We start from the raw sequence: 17,324 nt of genomic DNA, 5'->3' as shown, positions 1-17,324 counted from the left end.
AATATATTAGTGAAAAAAGTGATACCAGATTCCTACCCTATGTTCCTTTTGTATGCCATTAGCTCCTTTTGTATGCCATTAGCTCCTTTCATAAAGAGGCCTTGAATTCTTCTGAATCCTAAAAGTAGATTGATTCACTTTCTTATATCATCTGATGTTACTTTCTCCATACTACTAAATCTCTGGACTTATAATTTTTTCCAAAGTTTTAAAAAGCTGCAACCAGATTTCCTATCTTTTATTCCAGTGGCATATGTTTCCTACCTACAAAGCAATTCTACATTTTCCAATGCTTTAAAACGTCATGTACTGTAGTGGCAAAAGGAAGGCATATAAGGAAAGGTTAACAATTGGACAGAGACCTGTTACTGCACTCATTGGGTAACTGTCAATGTCTCCATCCAACTGTTAACCTTTTCTTTTAGTCCAGAGCTCCAATGATGGGTAAATGTCAATTTGAGACAATACAAATCCAAACTAAATATGAGTTCACCATATACTGAAGTGGAAAGTTTTGAAGTGGGTGAATTCTTTACCAAATGCAGACTTTGTTTCCATCATTTTTTGCAACTGGTCTTTAAAAACCACTACAGTCTTATGGTTACTCCATATAATTGTTGGGAAAATCTCCTTTTAGTATACTACATTTTTAAAAAGTATGCTTAATACAATGTTCCAAAAGGCATGTTTCTGTGTGCTCTGTATGCACTACCTCTGAATTTCAGTATAATAACTAGAAATCCCTATATATAGCACTAGTTTTGCTTGCCAAGACAATATTCTCTCTAAACCATCTCAAAAGTTTGGATAACAGACTGAGCTGATTCAGAAGATGGACCATGAGAAGAAAGTCCCAAGTCTAGTTTATTGTCAAACTCCCTGAATGAATTTGAGTCTTTCTGAATCTAAACCATCTCAGAGAGTTTTGGAGCCAGACAGCAACATGTATAGTATAAATCTAAGAAATAAAATAAAAGAGATCAGGATATATCAGGAAGCAAGAATCTACTTAGATAGTCATCATTATTGCTATTATTTTTCCAATGAGAAAAAGGTACAGTTCTGATTACATTAAAATAGTTTATATTCTTCCAGCTTCATCACATAAACTTTATTGGTTTTAGAAGTGTCAAATAGAGTGAGAAAATTGCAAAATACGCATATGGGATCGGGTCTAGGCCTCATTCACAAAGATTTTATGTACCAGTGAGAAAGACAGATACTAAATGATAAATGTACTTCCGTTGCCTTGGAAACAGGTTGCACTATTCATATTGAAAGTGTTCATCCAGATCTAAGCACTCAATCCTTAAAAGAATAATATAAACTTAGAATATCAAATAGTAAAAATTAAAGCTTGGGTGGAGCTGATGCTAAGTGTTTTCATACCTCAATCAGTGACTGTACAAAATTGTATGCACATTGTGATTAAGAGCCTCTACTATCAGTTTAAGCTAGTGTAACAGAGGTATTTGTTACTGAATAGCAATCACTCATCCATGGTGAGTAATGCACTGATAACCTCAAGATTGGTTTACTGTGATGCATTCAATTCGGTGTTGCCCTTGGGATTTTGTCAGAATTTTCATCTAATGCTAGCTTATGACAGGGCCATAGGTAACATACATATTGCAGTTCAGCTAAAAGATCTGCATGTGCTATGGTACCAGATTTATGATATTGCTTGTAGATGCCAATGTCCAAAATAATTCAGCACCAGATCACATTAATGTCCAATTATATCAGTCTTCAGATACTTCAGTTTTCCATCAGAATTTCATAGTTTCTGAAATGCTACTTGGCAGGGACATAGAATTGGGTCTTCTCTACAGTGGCAGCTATGGTCTATATTTAACATGCCTCAAGAACTTTTTTGTAAAATATCCATCTTTTTACACATTCTTCCTCCAGCTATTAAGTCCTCTGATACATAGATTATACTGAATTGGTTTTAATGGATTTTTTTTTAACTTTGAGTTTTATTCAGTTTTGCAATACCTTTAGTCTATGCCTTGTTTTTCCTTCAATAATTATTTTTTAGTTTTTATAAATACATTTGTAATGAACAGAAATTAATTGATTAATTATGTGCTGCCAATTAAATATCATGTTTTATTGACCACATAGGGGTTTTTGTGCAATCTGTCCCTAACATGATATTTATGTCTTCCAGTAATGTATCCATTATCACTATAATTAAGTCCATCAATTTTATTGTTTATTTCTTTCCAGTTTTCCTGGTTCTATGGACTTCTCCAAAGAGCTAAGTCTTCTCATGATGTATGCAGAAGTATAATAATATACTAAATATAATAATAACTAAGTACATATAATGCATTCACGAATGTTGCCTATAGAAATACTTTAAAGCCAACTTGTAGGTCTCCTATACACCCCTGACTGATTTGTTCAACCAATCCCTTTTAACAGCAATTGTTCCTGATGATTGGAGAATAGCCAATGTTGTGCCTATCCACAACAAGAAGGGCAGTAGAGAAGAAGCTGGTAACTACAGGCCAGTTAGCTTGACATCAGTTATAATTAAAATGATGGAGACTCTACTCAAAAAGAAGATAAATCAGCACCTAAAAACCAATAATTTATTGGACTCAAAACAGCATGTCAGACTAATCTCATTGATTTCTTTGACTATGTCACAAAGGTATTGGATGAAGGTGATGCCATGGATATTGCCTATCTGGACTTCAGCAAAGAGTTTGATACGGTTCCACATAAAGAGCTGATAGATACGTTAGTGAAGATTGGACTTAATCCCTGGATAGTTCAGTGGATTTGCAATTGGATGAAGCGTAGATATCAGAGAGTTGTTGTTAATGGTGAGTATTCTGAGCAGAGCCTGGTTACAAGCAGTGTGCCACAAGGGTCTGTTCTGGATCTTATTCTTTTTAATATTTTTGTGAGTGACATAGGGGAAGGTTTGGTAAGGTTTGCCTATTTGCCGATGACTCTAAAGTGTGCAATAGGGTTGATATTCCTGGAGGCGTCTGTAATATGGCAAATGATTTAGCTTTACTAGATAAGTGGTCAAAGCAATGGAAGCTGCAGTTTAATGTTTCCAAATGTAAAATAATGCACGTGGGCAAAAGGGATCCTCGATCTGAGTATTGTATTAGCAGTTCTGTGCTAGCAAAAACTTCAGAAGAGAAGGATTTAGGGGTAGTGATTTCTGACAGTCTCAAAATGGGTGAAGAGTGCAGTCAGGCTGTAGGGAAAGCAAGTAGAATGCTTGACTGCATAGCTAGAGGTATAACAAGCAGGAAGAGGGAGATTGTGATCCCGGTGTATAGAGCGCTGGTGAGACCACATTTGGAATACTGTGTTCAGTTCTGGAGACCTCATCTACAAAAAGATATTGATAATATTGAACGGGTCCAAAGACGGGCTACAAAACTGGTGGAAGGTCTTAAGCATAAAACTTATCAGGAATAACTTAGTGAACTCAATCTGTATAGTCTGGAGTACAGAAGGGAAAGGAGAGACATGATCAAAATATTTAAATATGTTAAAGGGTTAAATAAGGTTCAGGAGATAAGTGTTTTTAATAGGAAAGTGAACAAGGGGGCACAATCTGAGGTTAGTTGGGGGAAAGATTAGAAGTAACGTGAAAAAATATTATTTTACTGAAAGAGTAGTAGATGCTTGGAACAAACCTCCAGCAGACATGGTTGGTAAATCCACAGTAACTGAATTTAAACATGCCTGGGATAAACATATATCCATGCTAAGATAAAATACAAGAAATAGTATAAGGGCAGACTAGATGGACCATGAGGTGTTTTTCTGCCGTCAATCTTCTATGTTTCTATATGCTAATCGTTTACTAATTAAACCAATGCTCTATCTGTAACTGTGTATATGTACATACCCACACATACAAAAATGCATATATACAAACAAATAATAAGAGAGAGAGATTTGTATCAATTTCAAAATGCTATACTCCTCCATAGTGAAAAATGGAAAGAGTAAAGTGAATTCCATAGCTGGGATCTATGTCAGAGTGCACAATGTCCCACAGACCCAATAAATACTGCAAATCTCCAACAAGAAACAGATTCATTTTGAGATAGATGGTGGTTCCTTGCATAGATGAACAGTAAACTATTTATGATTTTAAGGGTTACAATTTATATTTTCAAGCATGCTGAAAAATAACTTGCAATCTAAGTGTTCTCCCAGGAGGAGGGAAAAAGCTATTTCTGCATCAAAACCTTGTCAAACAGATTCAAAGGAATGCTCCTATTTTGAATTTTAAATCTTCTTAATAGTATCAGTAAATACATCTATTTCTGCTCAGTTGTTTTCCATTTTTCCTTAAAGTATAACCCAATTCCATGATTCCTGCTCTTATGTCACAGGCTATTTTACCAACTTTGGAGCATTGCTTTATCTATGAGAACCACTAAGTGATTTTCTAACTGGAGATCAATACAAATCAACAGAGTGAACTACTTCAGCATGGGAATGTTTTTATTGGGCTAAATAGATCTAATACTATACAAATGATTAATAATCCTGAAGAGTGCGTATTAATCACAGCATTTTACAGATGAGTTGAACAGATTGTATATTCTTCATCTTCTCAGCATTAAAAGCAGAGTGAGAAATAAAAAAAAATATTTTGAATTACTGATGTTCATTAATTAACACCATCAGAGAAAGCAGTGATCTGGCATCTCATATATAAGAATTATTGGAAGGCACAACAGTTATTATACAGTATATTGCATCTTTTAAATAGGAGGAATTGCATTTAATAACATTTGTACACACAAACCTCTTATTTAAAAATTCAAGCTGTTTTAGGATGAAACAAATGGAAAACAATCAGAAAAGAACACGAACAAGCATTTATGTTGACAGAAGATATAACTTTGCTGAGGGGGGGAGCTGTAGAAGTGTTTTGTCTATGTACCCAGGTTTTATCTGTGAGCTTTCTGCCTAGCTGGGATTTCATACTGTCTCCTCATAATACCCTTCTGATTCATACAACACAGCTAAATATTACTAAGGAGTCAAGGGCAAGTATTACAAATTTGATTTACACCCACATAAATTATGGATTAAGTTGGGTGGCCAATGGGAGCTTGGAAAAAGGATTTTCTTAACAGGAAGCCAATTTTTGGGTTTTAGCAGTATCCTTTTAAAATGACCTATACTCCTCCTCCTCTCCCCCCCCCCCCCATAATTTTATCACTGTAAGCTACACATAGGTTTAGGACTGTGTGGAAGTAATTTGCACAATGAGACTGTCCAGAAAAATCCTCTCCATAGTATTGGATTTATTCTATGCTGGAACTTGCATCTGGCTCTCATAATGGAAACCAACATAATGATAGGCTTCAGTTTTATTATACATTCAAACAATGAGCATCCTTATAGTGGCAAATTTGTGTATGCACACACACATTTGATGTGGGACAAGTCACTGAATCTTTAAGTACATCTCTCCCAAATCTTGCATTATTTTCTATAAATAAAAACTAGATAAATTTCCACTTCCTATTGAAGTGGAAAGGGGGTGTGTGATGCAAGAAATAAAACTATTATATTAAAATCATAAATTTTCACAACTACTATATTATTCTATGAAGCCCTCATTTCATGAGTATTATGACCCAGAAGGAATGGAATCACATTTGTTGTATACCGGACTGCCATTATAGTCAGTGGCTTTACACATTTTTAATTTGTTTTTGGTCATTGGACTAACTTCTGACCTTTGATTAAAAACCAAGAAACCTGTTATGATTTGCAGGAACCCTCATCATTCTTTAAAATACATTCTTTCAAAAATGTCATCAGATTATTTTCTCCAGCCACCAGCCTAATGGAGCCATTATCCTTGCCACATTTATTTATGGGGGAGGAAGACTACCTTTTTATTTAAATGAATAAATGTGATGATCACAGTTTAATCTGTCAAATTTAGGTGAGGAGGGGGAAAAGGAGTTTAAAGAAGATGAACTTTCTTTTATTATTATTTTAGAGGGGGGGGGAAGAAAAGATGGTACAATTTGAAGATGGGATATTTCAAATGCAGAATCTGCTTCTTTCCTTACAAATCCTACTAGCAAAATATGCATTGTGCTGCCAAGGCACCACTGTAAAAAGAAAAAGGCCATACCCAATACACTCGTTATTTTTAAAATAAAACATATTGACTTCCATTTCTCACTAAACATTCCTCCCATGGTGAAGGAAAGCAGTGCAATACTTCATTGGGTGAAGGTTGATTGTGGTTGCTTTTCAACTACTTGCGGAAAGTATTATAACATCCCATAGGTAAGAATCGGGGTGGACTGCTGCCCGGATGAGAGGAAACGCAGTAGGGTAGCGAAAATAGAGCTCCACCCCAGAGCATCCAATTTGCACTGAAAGATGTTGAAAGAAAATGCAGAGCGGCCTGCATAAGCCACGCCCACAGTGCGGTAGTAAAAATGTTGGTAGCCCTTCACTGCTAAGAATAGTACATAATATATTGCATTTATTCATATAGGCATATATTCCCAGATGTTCAGAGTTAGCACAAGAATGCTGAAATAAAATTAAGCAGGGAATGGGGGAGTAACTATGAAGGAAGCATTAATACGGGGCATATTTCGTGTTCCATATCAATGAATCTTGAAGTCATCATCTGAACAAATCATTATCTGTTATTAGAAGGCAAATGAATTATTTAACTAAAATATTTTATTAGTAAATATCTGATTTGTAGTCTTAATATCTTATCAGAAAACCATAACATAGCATACACAGAAATCATTATGAGATACCCATTACAATACCGGAGAGGGGCGACATACAAATCCAATAAATAAATAAATAATACAAACACAACAGTACTCATGTTTTAATATTGGACAAAACAAAATCTTGTGAATGAGACTCTTTTAAATAAACAGGAAATTATGTTTAAGAAAGCACCAAGGTGCAATTATTACCGTACAATTGAAATTTGTCTTTCCAGAATAGGTCTTAAAATGAGTACTCAGTAAATTTCCCTATTTTAATATCCCTTTTTTAAAAATGGGGGTGGGGGGGGGACTTTCATGAAGAAGCTTTGAATCCTTCTGAGTCTTCTGAAGGAATAAATTTAACAACTAGATTGATCCATTTTCCCATATCACCTGATTTTTTTTCCCCTGCACCCCTTAATCTCTGGACATCTACTGTATTTTTCTCATTTCAACAAATTTGTTTCAGAGGGCAAGGGAAGTTGCATTCCACTTTTTCCTATTCTTATGTTGTTGTGGTTCAGCTCAGGGACCGGCTGCGTCTCTGCTAGCTCCATGCCCGGAGCAGGATGACAGCGCAGAGGAGGGGGCTGAACAGTCGGACAGGGGAGAGGAGAGTCAGGAATGGGATGAAGGAGAACAGCATGAGAGCCCCAGGGGGGGGGCTCTCCCCAGCCAGTAGCTTGGAGTCATTAGGTGATGATGCACAAGCTGTCATTGACATGAGACAGAGACATTCAGAGCAACGAAAGGAGCAGTTAAAGAAATATTATCACCATTGAATTAGAAACAGCTGGGTTTGGGTGTGGTCCTCATCAGCAGGGTTTAAAAGGCAGACAAGGCCTTGAAGCCATGTGGAGTGTTATCAATTGGAGTTGCGGTGACCTGTTTTGATTCTCAGTGTCTCTGATCTTGGCTTGTGGCCTCGCAGTCTGGAAGACTCGTGGGAGGCATCTGTTTGCTATCTACAGCTTCGTCTTGGCAGCAAGAATCTGGTATTGCTTCATTGACTATTCCCTTCATGTTTATATTTGAAGTTCCAGCGTTTTTCCTGTTTGTAAGGACATTTTCTGTTACCTGTGTTTTCCTTGAATTATATAAACTGCCTTTGCCTTTTACCAGTGTGTTTGGCTTCTCTTTTTGGGTTGGTATTGGCTTCTGGAATGACCCAGACAGAACATATATAATCTGATTAGTTTCTCTCTGCTTCCTTCCCTTCCAAAAATACAGCTTTCAATTAGAGGATTTCATTATTCCCTTCTTTCTGCAGTCTTTATATATATCCCAGAACTAATCCAAAGATTATACCAGTATTATTACCATTTGTCAATAATAGGTCACCATTTATTGTCTCCTTATATTCAACTGGTTTTTTTTTAGTTTTTAAAAAGAAAAGAATTAAAGGAAAATTGACAGCTCATCCTCAATAGGGATTAGCATTCAAAAATTCTTATGCAAGTGGAATCGGAGTAAATGACATTTCTGTATTTTTAAGTGCTGGTATTCAAAGGTTTGCAATCACTGGGTGTTATCTTCGTACATTTTTCAAGATATGATTGCACACAAAGACATATCTTGGCCCACATCCTTGACCTGATGTGATTTTTTTGTACTTGAGGGTGAAGTTTGTACTGATAATTTACACGGATGTTAAGAAGGACCTGTTTCTCTCACCCCTTTTATCTGCTAGCAGCAAGGCTGTGTCTCTCAGAGGTATGCCATCCTCTCTGATAAAACTTGCTATGAAAAGAAAAAAGAATTCCACAAAGAATATATAATCAGCAATTTATTTTAAAAAATAAAGAAAAGGTGGAAGATATGGAGCAGATGTCTTCTGACAAAATAATTTGATGACTGATTCAAGCACTTCTGGCTTTCCATTCAAGGTTGAAATAAAACTCAAAGTAATTATACCCAATATGAACACGTGTTGGGGAAATTCTAAAAGTCATAGTTATTCAAATTCTTGGTATTCATCAAGTTCAGATTCTTCTGTTACACTTGGGTTTATGTACCCAATTTAAAACCAGCCAATATACAGGTAGACCTCAACTTACAACCATCTGTTTAGCAATTGTTCAAAATTACAATGTTGAAAAAAAAATGTTACTTATAACTGGTTCTTGCACACAGATTTCCACAGTGTGTAAACAGTCAAGAGATCAGAATTTAAATACTTGGTCAATGTCATGTTATACAATGCTGCAGCATTGTGGCCATGCAATAGCCATTTGAGATCTTCACATAAGTCAGTGGTTCTCAACCTTTCTAATGCAGTGACCCCTTAATACAATTCCTCATGTTGTGGTGACCCCCAACCACAAGTCTAGCACCAATTCTCCCAACAGAGCTTTAAGCTGATTGGGAGGAAGGTCAGAGGAACACCCACACTGTAAACACCTGATTGGTCGGATTGTAAAAATATGTTCCAAGGCACCAGAATAGAAGCTTTAGTTTCAAACACCATGGAAAATTTGTCTTTTCCCATGGTATTATGCGACCCCTGTGAAACAGTCATTCGACCACAAAGGGGTCCTGACCCCCACGTTGAGAACCACTGACATAAGGCTTCCGACAATCAAAGTCTATCATGGGGGAGGGGGCGGAGTAAAATCAAGCATAATTTAACAGCTGTCCTACTTAGCAACAAAAATCCTGATCCCAATTATGGTTGTAAATCAAGAACTACGTATATGCATGCTCTCAACCCATCCCCATTCCAAAATAGTATCTTTAGTCAGTCTAGAATAATAGTCATTCATTCCAGAACAAGATCAGTGCACATATTGACTTTCAACAAGCATAACAGAGCTTAAACTTGGAACTTGAAATAGTATTGCAGTGAATGAGAAATAAAATTATTAAGCTTGTAAAGCCCCTCTCAGCATTGTGTTTGCTTTTGAGTTGATAAAAATATATAATGTTTTAGTCTTTTTTTCCAGAACAGAAAACAAAAACAAGAAGGAAAAAAGGGAGCGGGGGAGACCTTATCAATTATCAATGCTTATCACAGTCTTCAAGGAGCTTCTCTTGGTAAGAAATCAATATTGCATTTGCCACAATAGCTCATTTAATTATTTTCCTCCTAAATATCCTGTCAGCAGGAGGAAACTCTTCCTTGTTTTAATTAATGTTGAAATCATTGATTCTTAGCCTTTTCCTGAAGCATCAACATCAAACGTAGACGGGGGATGAGAAAATTATACTAAGTTTTAAGTTTTTAAATTGTGACAATCTTATTAAAATCATTATTTTATAATATGATAAGTTGTAACTACACTTTAATCTACGACTGACTAGTAAAAATGATGTGGCTGAAGAGTGGACTAAAAAGTTTTCAATATAAAATATAGTTCATTTAGCATTTGGGCCTTAGATTTTACTTATATCTTATACTGAGCATCTTAGATAAGATTTGTGGTTGTTAATTTTATTTTATTTTTATTTATTTTTTAAACTTCATTAGTTTCAACGCTATCTTCTATAAAATGGATGTCTTGAGAATGGGCATAGCCATCTGGTCAGCCATTTTGTGAAAGAGTGTCCTGTCATAAAAGCCCCAATTTAGGCATGTTTAGAGGCCTACCTGCATTGTTAAGTTATCCTGTCACCAGAATAGTTCTGCTTTTAAAATACTGTTTTCCTATTTCTCCAGCCTCAAGCACTGCTTGTGGAACTGTCCTTTCTCGTAGGGCAACTGCTGCATTTTGATTGGCTACTTTGCTGGGGCAGAAATTCCCCCTCAATTAAACCAGGAGTTACCATATTCTCTAAAGTTTTCTACATCACTGTAGGAGAAGAGCAGATACAGCTGAGAGGTGGAGTTAAGTCCATCATCAGCTTAGAGTCATTTTGTTCCTACTAATGGTCAAAGTCCAACCCCTCTTGAATACTATTGACCCTTAAGTTGCACAATTTAGAACTGAACTTCAGTTGACTATATTCTTGTGTATAAGCTTCAGTAATAAATCTTTTGAACTGCAACTTAAGGTTTGGTCATGATCCTTTGCACCTGACACTCTCTGTTTCTTAATATTTTGCTCTCCGGACTGCTTCCCACTTTAAAAACGATGGAGGGCATCATTCAAAGTTAAAGTTGACACAATCGTAGAAATGTTTCTTTACTGAATCATATGAAAATAACAGCATTAAACCCATTAAATAGTAATATAAATATTTTTCATGGAAAAACACTTATATTTTTAACATATAAAAATAAGGAGAAGAGTGACGTTGTTTTAAATCTTTACAAAGATCTTCAATATCTGAATAATTATATTCATATAATGAATTATCTGATAATTATGACTTTGCAGATCCCTGAGAGATATTGGAGATCCTTGGGGATCTTCAGACCAGGGGTGAAATGCTCCCGGTTCGCTCATTCCTGTCAGTCATCGGAAAGTGGGTCGCAAAGAGAGTGTGAGGCTCTGCCCACCCCCCGGACACTGCCATTTGGGTTCTTTTACCCTCTGCACATGCACAGAATGCTTTGTCAATGCACAGAGGGTAAAAGAACAGAAATGGTGGCATCCGGACAGGTGGGCAAAGCCTCATGCTTCCCCCACGACCGCTCTCTGACGACTGACAGGTATGAGTGAATGGGAAGCATTTCACCCCTGTCTCAGACCACAATCTAAGAAACATTGTTCTAGAGCAGTGTTTCCCAACCTTGGCAACTTGAAGATATTTGGACTTCAACTCCCAGAATTCCCCAGCCAGAGAATGCTGGCTGGGGAATTCTGGGAATTGAAGTCCAGATATCTTCAAGTTGCCAAGGTTGGGAAACACTGTTCTAGAGCACTGTTCTAGAGCAACCTTTACTAGTAGTTCTTCAGTAATACAGTGGTAAAAAACACTTGCCTATCATACAGCTTTGTGGATGTAAGCTGCCTAGAGTCATTAGGTTTAGGCAGCCCACAAAATTACGTAAATTACTAAGTAAATATTTTATTTAAATATTGTTATCACACAGAGGTAAAATTTGTGATATGAAGGAAAAAATGAATTAAGCTTATAAAATTGTTGTGTAGACATCTGCAATTTGAAAGGAGTTTATATACAAAGCTGAAATTATCAGTCTCAAAAATAGTCAACACTGCTTAGTAATCACTTCGATTTATTATTAATAAATAGCTGCATAAATAATTTCTGTTTTTAATTTTGTTCCAAGAAAATTAGCTGACTGCCCTACAGAACTGAACACTATTTAAAGTACCAGTACAAATAATATGGAAACCCGTATGCATATTACATCCTCATATTATGTTTTAAATAAAGGTCTTTAGTGTGCATATTTTTATTATATTTTTATGTGCAATCTGTCCCTTTCATAAAATTTTATGTCCCCTTCCCAGGTTTTATAACGTTGTTGTTACCCAGGCTATTTAACCAGAAGGAAAATAGAACATTGGATGATAGGTTCAAAAGAAAATTTGGCTCCTAGTTTGATTGAAACAGGAACTACCAGATGAAACAGGTACTACCAGATGTTAAGTTTTTATTTTCCCTGTACCACAAAAAAATTCAATGAAAACTCTTACATATCAGTGTCACTAGCAACTGCAATGCCTGTTTGTATTTGGGTGGACATTTCATTTCCTGGACACCTTAACTCAAATGAGCCTTTTTCTGTATCTATCTCAAACAACTTTATGATAAATATTAATCTGGTTCTTAAATTGAACAAGCAAAAATAATTACAGATTGTGAAGCCAGAAACATGCATGATGTTGTTTAAAATAGGCAGTGGTGAGTTCCTATGGGTACGGTCAGGTATGCAGTACCGGTAGCAAAATTTTGATCAGGTACACAGTTTTTTTTTTCTTTTTTCCCCTTCTGGGCTCTAGGTATGTTTTTCCTATTGCAGTAAATGAGGTAGAATGTGTATAATGTTAGAAGAGCTGTGCGTGCGTGCGTGCGTGTACATACACTTTATATAGTAGATAAGCAGGGATGGGCTACTGCCCAGATGGGGGGGGGAACGCAGTGGGGTAGCGAAAATGGAGCTCCACCCCAATTTGCACTGAAAGCTGTTGAAACAAAATGCATAAGCCATGCCCACAGTGTGGTAGTAAAAATTTTGGTAGCCCATCACTGAAAATAGGCCAATAATGTTGAATAGAAATTATTATTATTATTATTATTATTATTATTATTATTATTATTATTATTATTATTATGTCAGTACAACACAGCAAACGAGATCACTATGCTGGATTTTGTATTTCATCAACAGTCGGGCGCTTCCCAAGCACCTAGGACTGCGTGATGTAGCGGCGAATTATGTTTGCCGATCCCAGTAAAGCGGCCTTTTGCAATTGACAGATGGAGATTTTGTCAATTCTGATGGTTTTCAAATGTCCGCTGAGATCCTTTGGTACTGCGCCCAGCGTGCCAAGGACCACTTTCACTGGCTTATGCCAGAGTCGTTGCAGCTCGATTTTTAGATCTTCGTATTTCACTAATTTCTCTAGCTGCTTCTCCTCAATTCTGCTGTCTCCTGGGTTTGAGATGTCAATGATCCATACTTTCTTTTTCTCCATGATCGCATTGTCTGGTGTGTTATGCTTCAGAATTCGGTCAGTCGGAAGTCGGAAGTCCCACAGTAGTTTTGCTTGCTCATTTTCGACCACTTTTTCGTGCTTATGATCCCACCAGTTCTTTGCCACTGGTAAATGGTAGTTACGGCACAGGTTCCAGTGGATCATCTGTGCCACAGCGTCATGTCTATGCTTGCAGTCAGTCTGTGCGATCTTTTTGCAGCAGCTGAGTATGTGATCGATTGTTTCATCATCATTATTATTATTATTATTATTATTATTATTATTATTATTATTTAGATTTGTATGCAATGTTTGTATACAAAATGTTTATTTTGTAACTTTTGTTTAATCAATTTGGAAATGTTTAGTAGGTATGTCTCACCAGATATTCAGAATGGAGAAATTAAGCAATATTTTTAAATCAACCCACATCTAACCTAAATTGGGTAATGTCATCTAATACTCATAAGGTTATCTGTAAGAGTTTTTCACAACTTGCATAAACAATAAATATAAAGATTATAAAATGGTAGATATAAAGATAAATTAATAATCTTATCAGACATAGTGGATTATACCACAATTGTAATTATCTCATCTTGGTCACCTTGCTTCATATCATAGGTGCACATAGAATGAATGAGCTGGAAGGGACTTTGGGGGTCTTCTAATCCAGCCCCCTGCTCAAGCAGCAGAACCTTTACTATTTCAGAAAAGTGACAGTCTAGGCTAGGGGTAGGCAAAGTTGGCTCTTCTATAACATGTGGACTCCAACTCCCAGAATTCCTGAGCTAGCATGATTGGCTCAGGAATTCTGGGAGTTGAAGTCCACAAGCCATAGAATAGCCACCTTTGCCTACCCTTCTTAAAAACATCCAGTGATGGAGCACCTACAATTTCTGGAGGCAAGCTGTTCCACTGGTTAATTATCCGCACTGTTAGGAAGTTTCTCCTTAATTCCAGATTACTTGTCTCTTTGATAAAATCCATTCCACTTCTCTAAGCACTGTCTCTGATTATACTTAAGGAGATAAAAAAGGCCTAACCAAAGATAAATGAGCAGTGATATTCCAGTAACTCATTTAAAAAAAATGTTCATCTATGTTGTCTATGAAGTGCTGATTGCATCAAGAATACTACAGCAATATAACTGCAAAATGTAACTTGAGGGCACTGAAGACGTACGTGATGAACATTAAGAATCCAACACAAGTAATAAGGCAAAGACAGGAAAGCTTGCTGACCCACAAAGTACAAGTATAAAATATTCTGCATGTTAAAACTCCCAGTGGAACAGTTATCCTGGGCAAACAAATCAATTTCAGCAAAACTGTCAATTTGGCTCTGGTTTCATTTTTAAAAGGATTAATATTAGTCAGAATATTTTCAGTAGAAAAGAAAAACCATTTTATGTTTTATAAGTTTCATGTGTACATTAACACATAGCTCTTGGCAACAGGTTTTTTTCCCCCTGACTAAACTATACTGTACAATGATAGCATTATAAGAACATATATTTTCTTCTTTTCACTTGCATTGTAGAACTGGGCACTTTTTCAAGAAGTGAGAAATATCTTAATATCTTAGGCTGGTAATCAGATTCCATACCAAATAAATTATTTTATTGAAGATTTGTAACAGTAATAAACTTTCATTTCTATTAAAAATGATATTTGTTTGTCTGTTATTTAATTTATTAAATTAATTAAATTAAATTCAATTGAATTAAATTAACACTGTGACTCTAGATGGCTTACAACATTAAAATAAAACTACTACTATATAAATCTCATATGAAGAATTTCATACCAATAGGATTCAGGATTGTAAACTATAGATAGGAATGTTCCAGTAATTAGTGATTTCATTTGGTCATCTCTGAGCTTAGTTGAGTTACAAGTCTTTTTCTCGATTCAAATCTGGTCCTACTAGTTAGAAACATTTCTAGCCCAGAAAATTACTGATAGAGAAATCTGGTTATGAGAGCTGTACAATATAGTCCTGCAATGGTGCTTAAAAAATAATTATAATGGTGCTGTCAGGGCCCATAGGAACAAGCTATACCCAGCTGAAAATAGGCCACTTCTGAAACAAATTTCTATTCCTGTTTAAAGCATCACAAAGTTTAGTACCAGGAATAATACATGCATTGATGGGAATAAGGAGATCGCTGACCATTTCAATAGCTACTTCTGTTCAGTTTTCTCAAAAGACACCTTACAATATAATACTATAGATGGATTTAGCATTGCTTCCAGCTATACGGATTCAGCTCCAGTGATCTTAGAAGCCGATGTTTTAGAAGAACTGGAACGATTAAAGATAAATAAGGCAATGGGTCCAGATGGCATCCACCCCAGAGTTCTTAAAGAACTCAGATTTGTCATTGCTACCCCCCTGACTGATTTATTTAACTAATCTCTGTTAACCGGAGATGTTCCTTAGGATTGGAGAATGGCCAGTGTTGTGCCTATCCACAAGAAGGGCAGTAGAGAAGAAGCTGGTAACTACAGGCCAGTTAGCTTGACATCAGTTATAGTTAAAATGATGGAGACTCTACTCAAAAAGAGGATAAATCAGCACCTAAAAAACAATAATTTATTGGACTCAAAACACTGAAAGAGTAGTAGATCCTTAGAACAAACTTCCAGCAGACATGGTTGGGAAATCCACAGTAACTGAATTTAAACATGCCTGGGATAAACATATATCCATCCTAAGATAAAATACAAAAAATAGTATAAAGGCAGACTAGATGGATCATGAGGTCTTTTTCTGCTTCTATGTTTCTATGTAAAGAGACTAACTATTAATGGCAAAATGTCACACCTTCTCTTCAGCTGTGCTCAAAGGCCAGTATAAAGATACAGATCCTTGCAACTCTAGACATGTAGAAAAAACAGAACATGTACTGTACTTTTCTAGTGCCTACCCCAGGGTTGTCAAATTCCCAGGCTGGGGACCGGATGCATCACACACTGGCCATGCCCACATTCGGTTTAGCGAAGGGAGAAAAAGTCCCATATGTCACATGACACTGCTGTGAGGATGCATCACACACTGGCCATGCCCACATTCGGTTTAGCGAAGGGAGAAAAAGTCCCATATGTCACATGACACTGCTGTGATGACTGAGTTTGACACCTTGGCCTACACTATAAGGACATTTGTACTAGCCTTATTTCACAATTATTGCATAAATAAGTGACTGAGCAGAGCAATTTTATATCTCTTTGCTGCTTTCAGATACAAATCCTGCTATAACATGTAATGTTACCAGGTTCTGTGCAACAATATTTGAAATCCATCAGCTTTCCATGAAATTTTATTTACTCTTCTTTATGGTTCTTAACTGTTTGTACCCCACCCTTCCTATGGTGGCCTTTGACTGTAAGAGAGGCTTAATTTGATTCAGCTCATCTGGATCTCCAGTAATTTGGATTTAACTTAGAATGGAAGCCTCTAACAATGTACCTTCATGAAAACAAGACAAAATTACTTTGAATCCATATTCAAGTAGACTTAGTTTTAAATACTTTGACATTATAAAGGGAAATAGGTTTAGAACACAAGCTGAAAGCTGCTGAAATACAACATGACAGTGCAAGACAGGGCTAAAAGGGCTTGAAATAAGAGAATCTGAATTGCAATGGCAGGTGATTTGATACACAAAAAGGCTACAAAATAGCAACCTACAAATGCATTGAATGCTCCCGGAAGTAGACAGATATTATTTTTAGAATTCTCACACTAGAACATTACATATTCTATCTCTCTGTGATTTTACCACTGATCAGATGCCAAACCTGAACTTTAGATATTTGGACTAAAAAAAAAAAATCAGGGCCACCATTAAGCTGTGGCAAAAATATTTTTCTTTCTGCCAAGCATCTGCTCAGATTTTTCCAGCCCTGACAAACTATCCCTATCTAACTACTGCTACTCATTGCCAAGCAGTTATTTCCAATAATGCAATGAGATAAAATTGAAGTCACTATCACCACCACTGCTTGTCACTGCA

At 36.3% G+C, this 17,324-nt stretch overlaps 1 protein-coding gene across 3 annotated transcripts in view; it reads right to left on the bottom strand.

Annotated features, from left to right (window-relative positions):
• GRIK2 (glutamate ionotropic receptor kainate type subunit 2) overlaps positions 1-17,324 on the bottom strand; it is a 581,525-nt gene that overhangs the window by 234,353 nt on the left and 329,848 nt on the right. The window lies entirely within an intron of this gene.

Source organism: Erythrolamprus reginae, chromosome 1, assembly GCF_031021105.1.
Source record: "Erythrolamprus reginae isolate rEryReg1 chromosome 1, rEryReg1.hap1, whole genome shotgun sequence".
NCBI classification, from domain to species: domain Eukaryota; kingdom Metazoa; phylum Chordata; class Lepidosauria; order Squamata; family Dipsadidae; genus Erythrolamprus; species Erythrolamprus reginae.
Note: the sequence above shows the minus strand (reverse complement) of the source record. Positions and strands in the feature narration are given on the sequence as shown.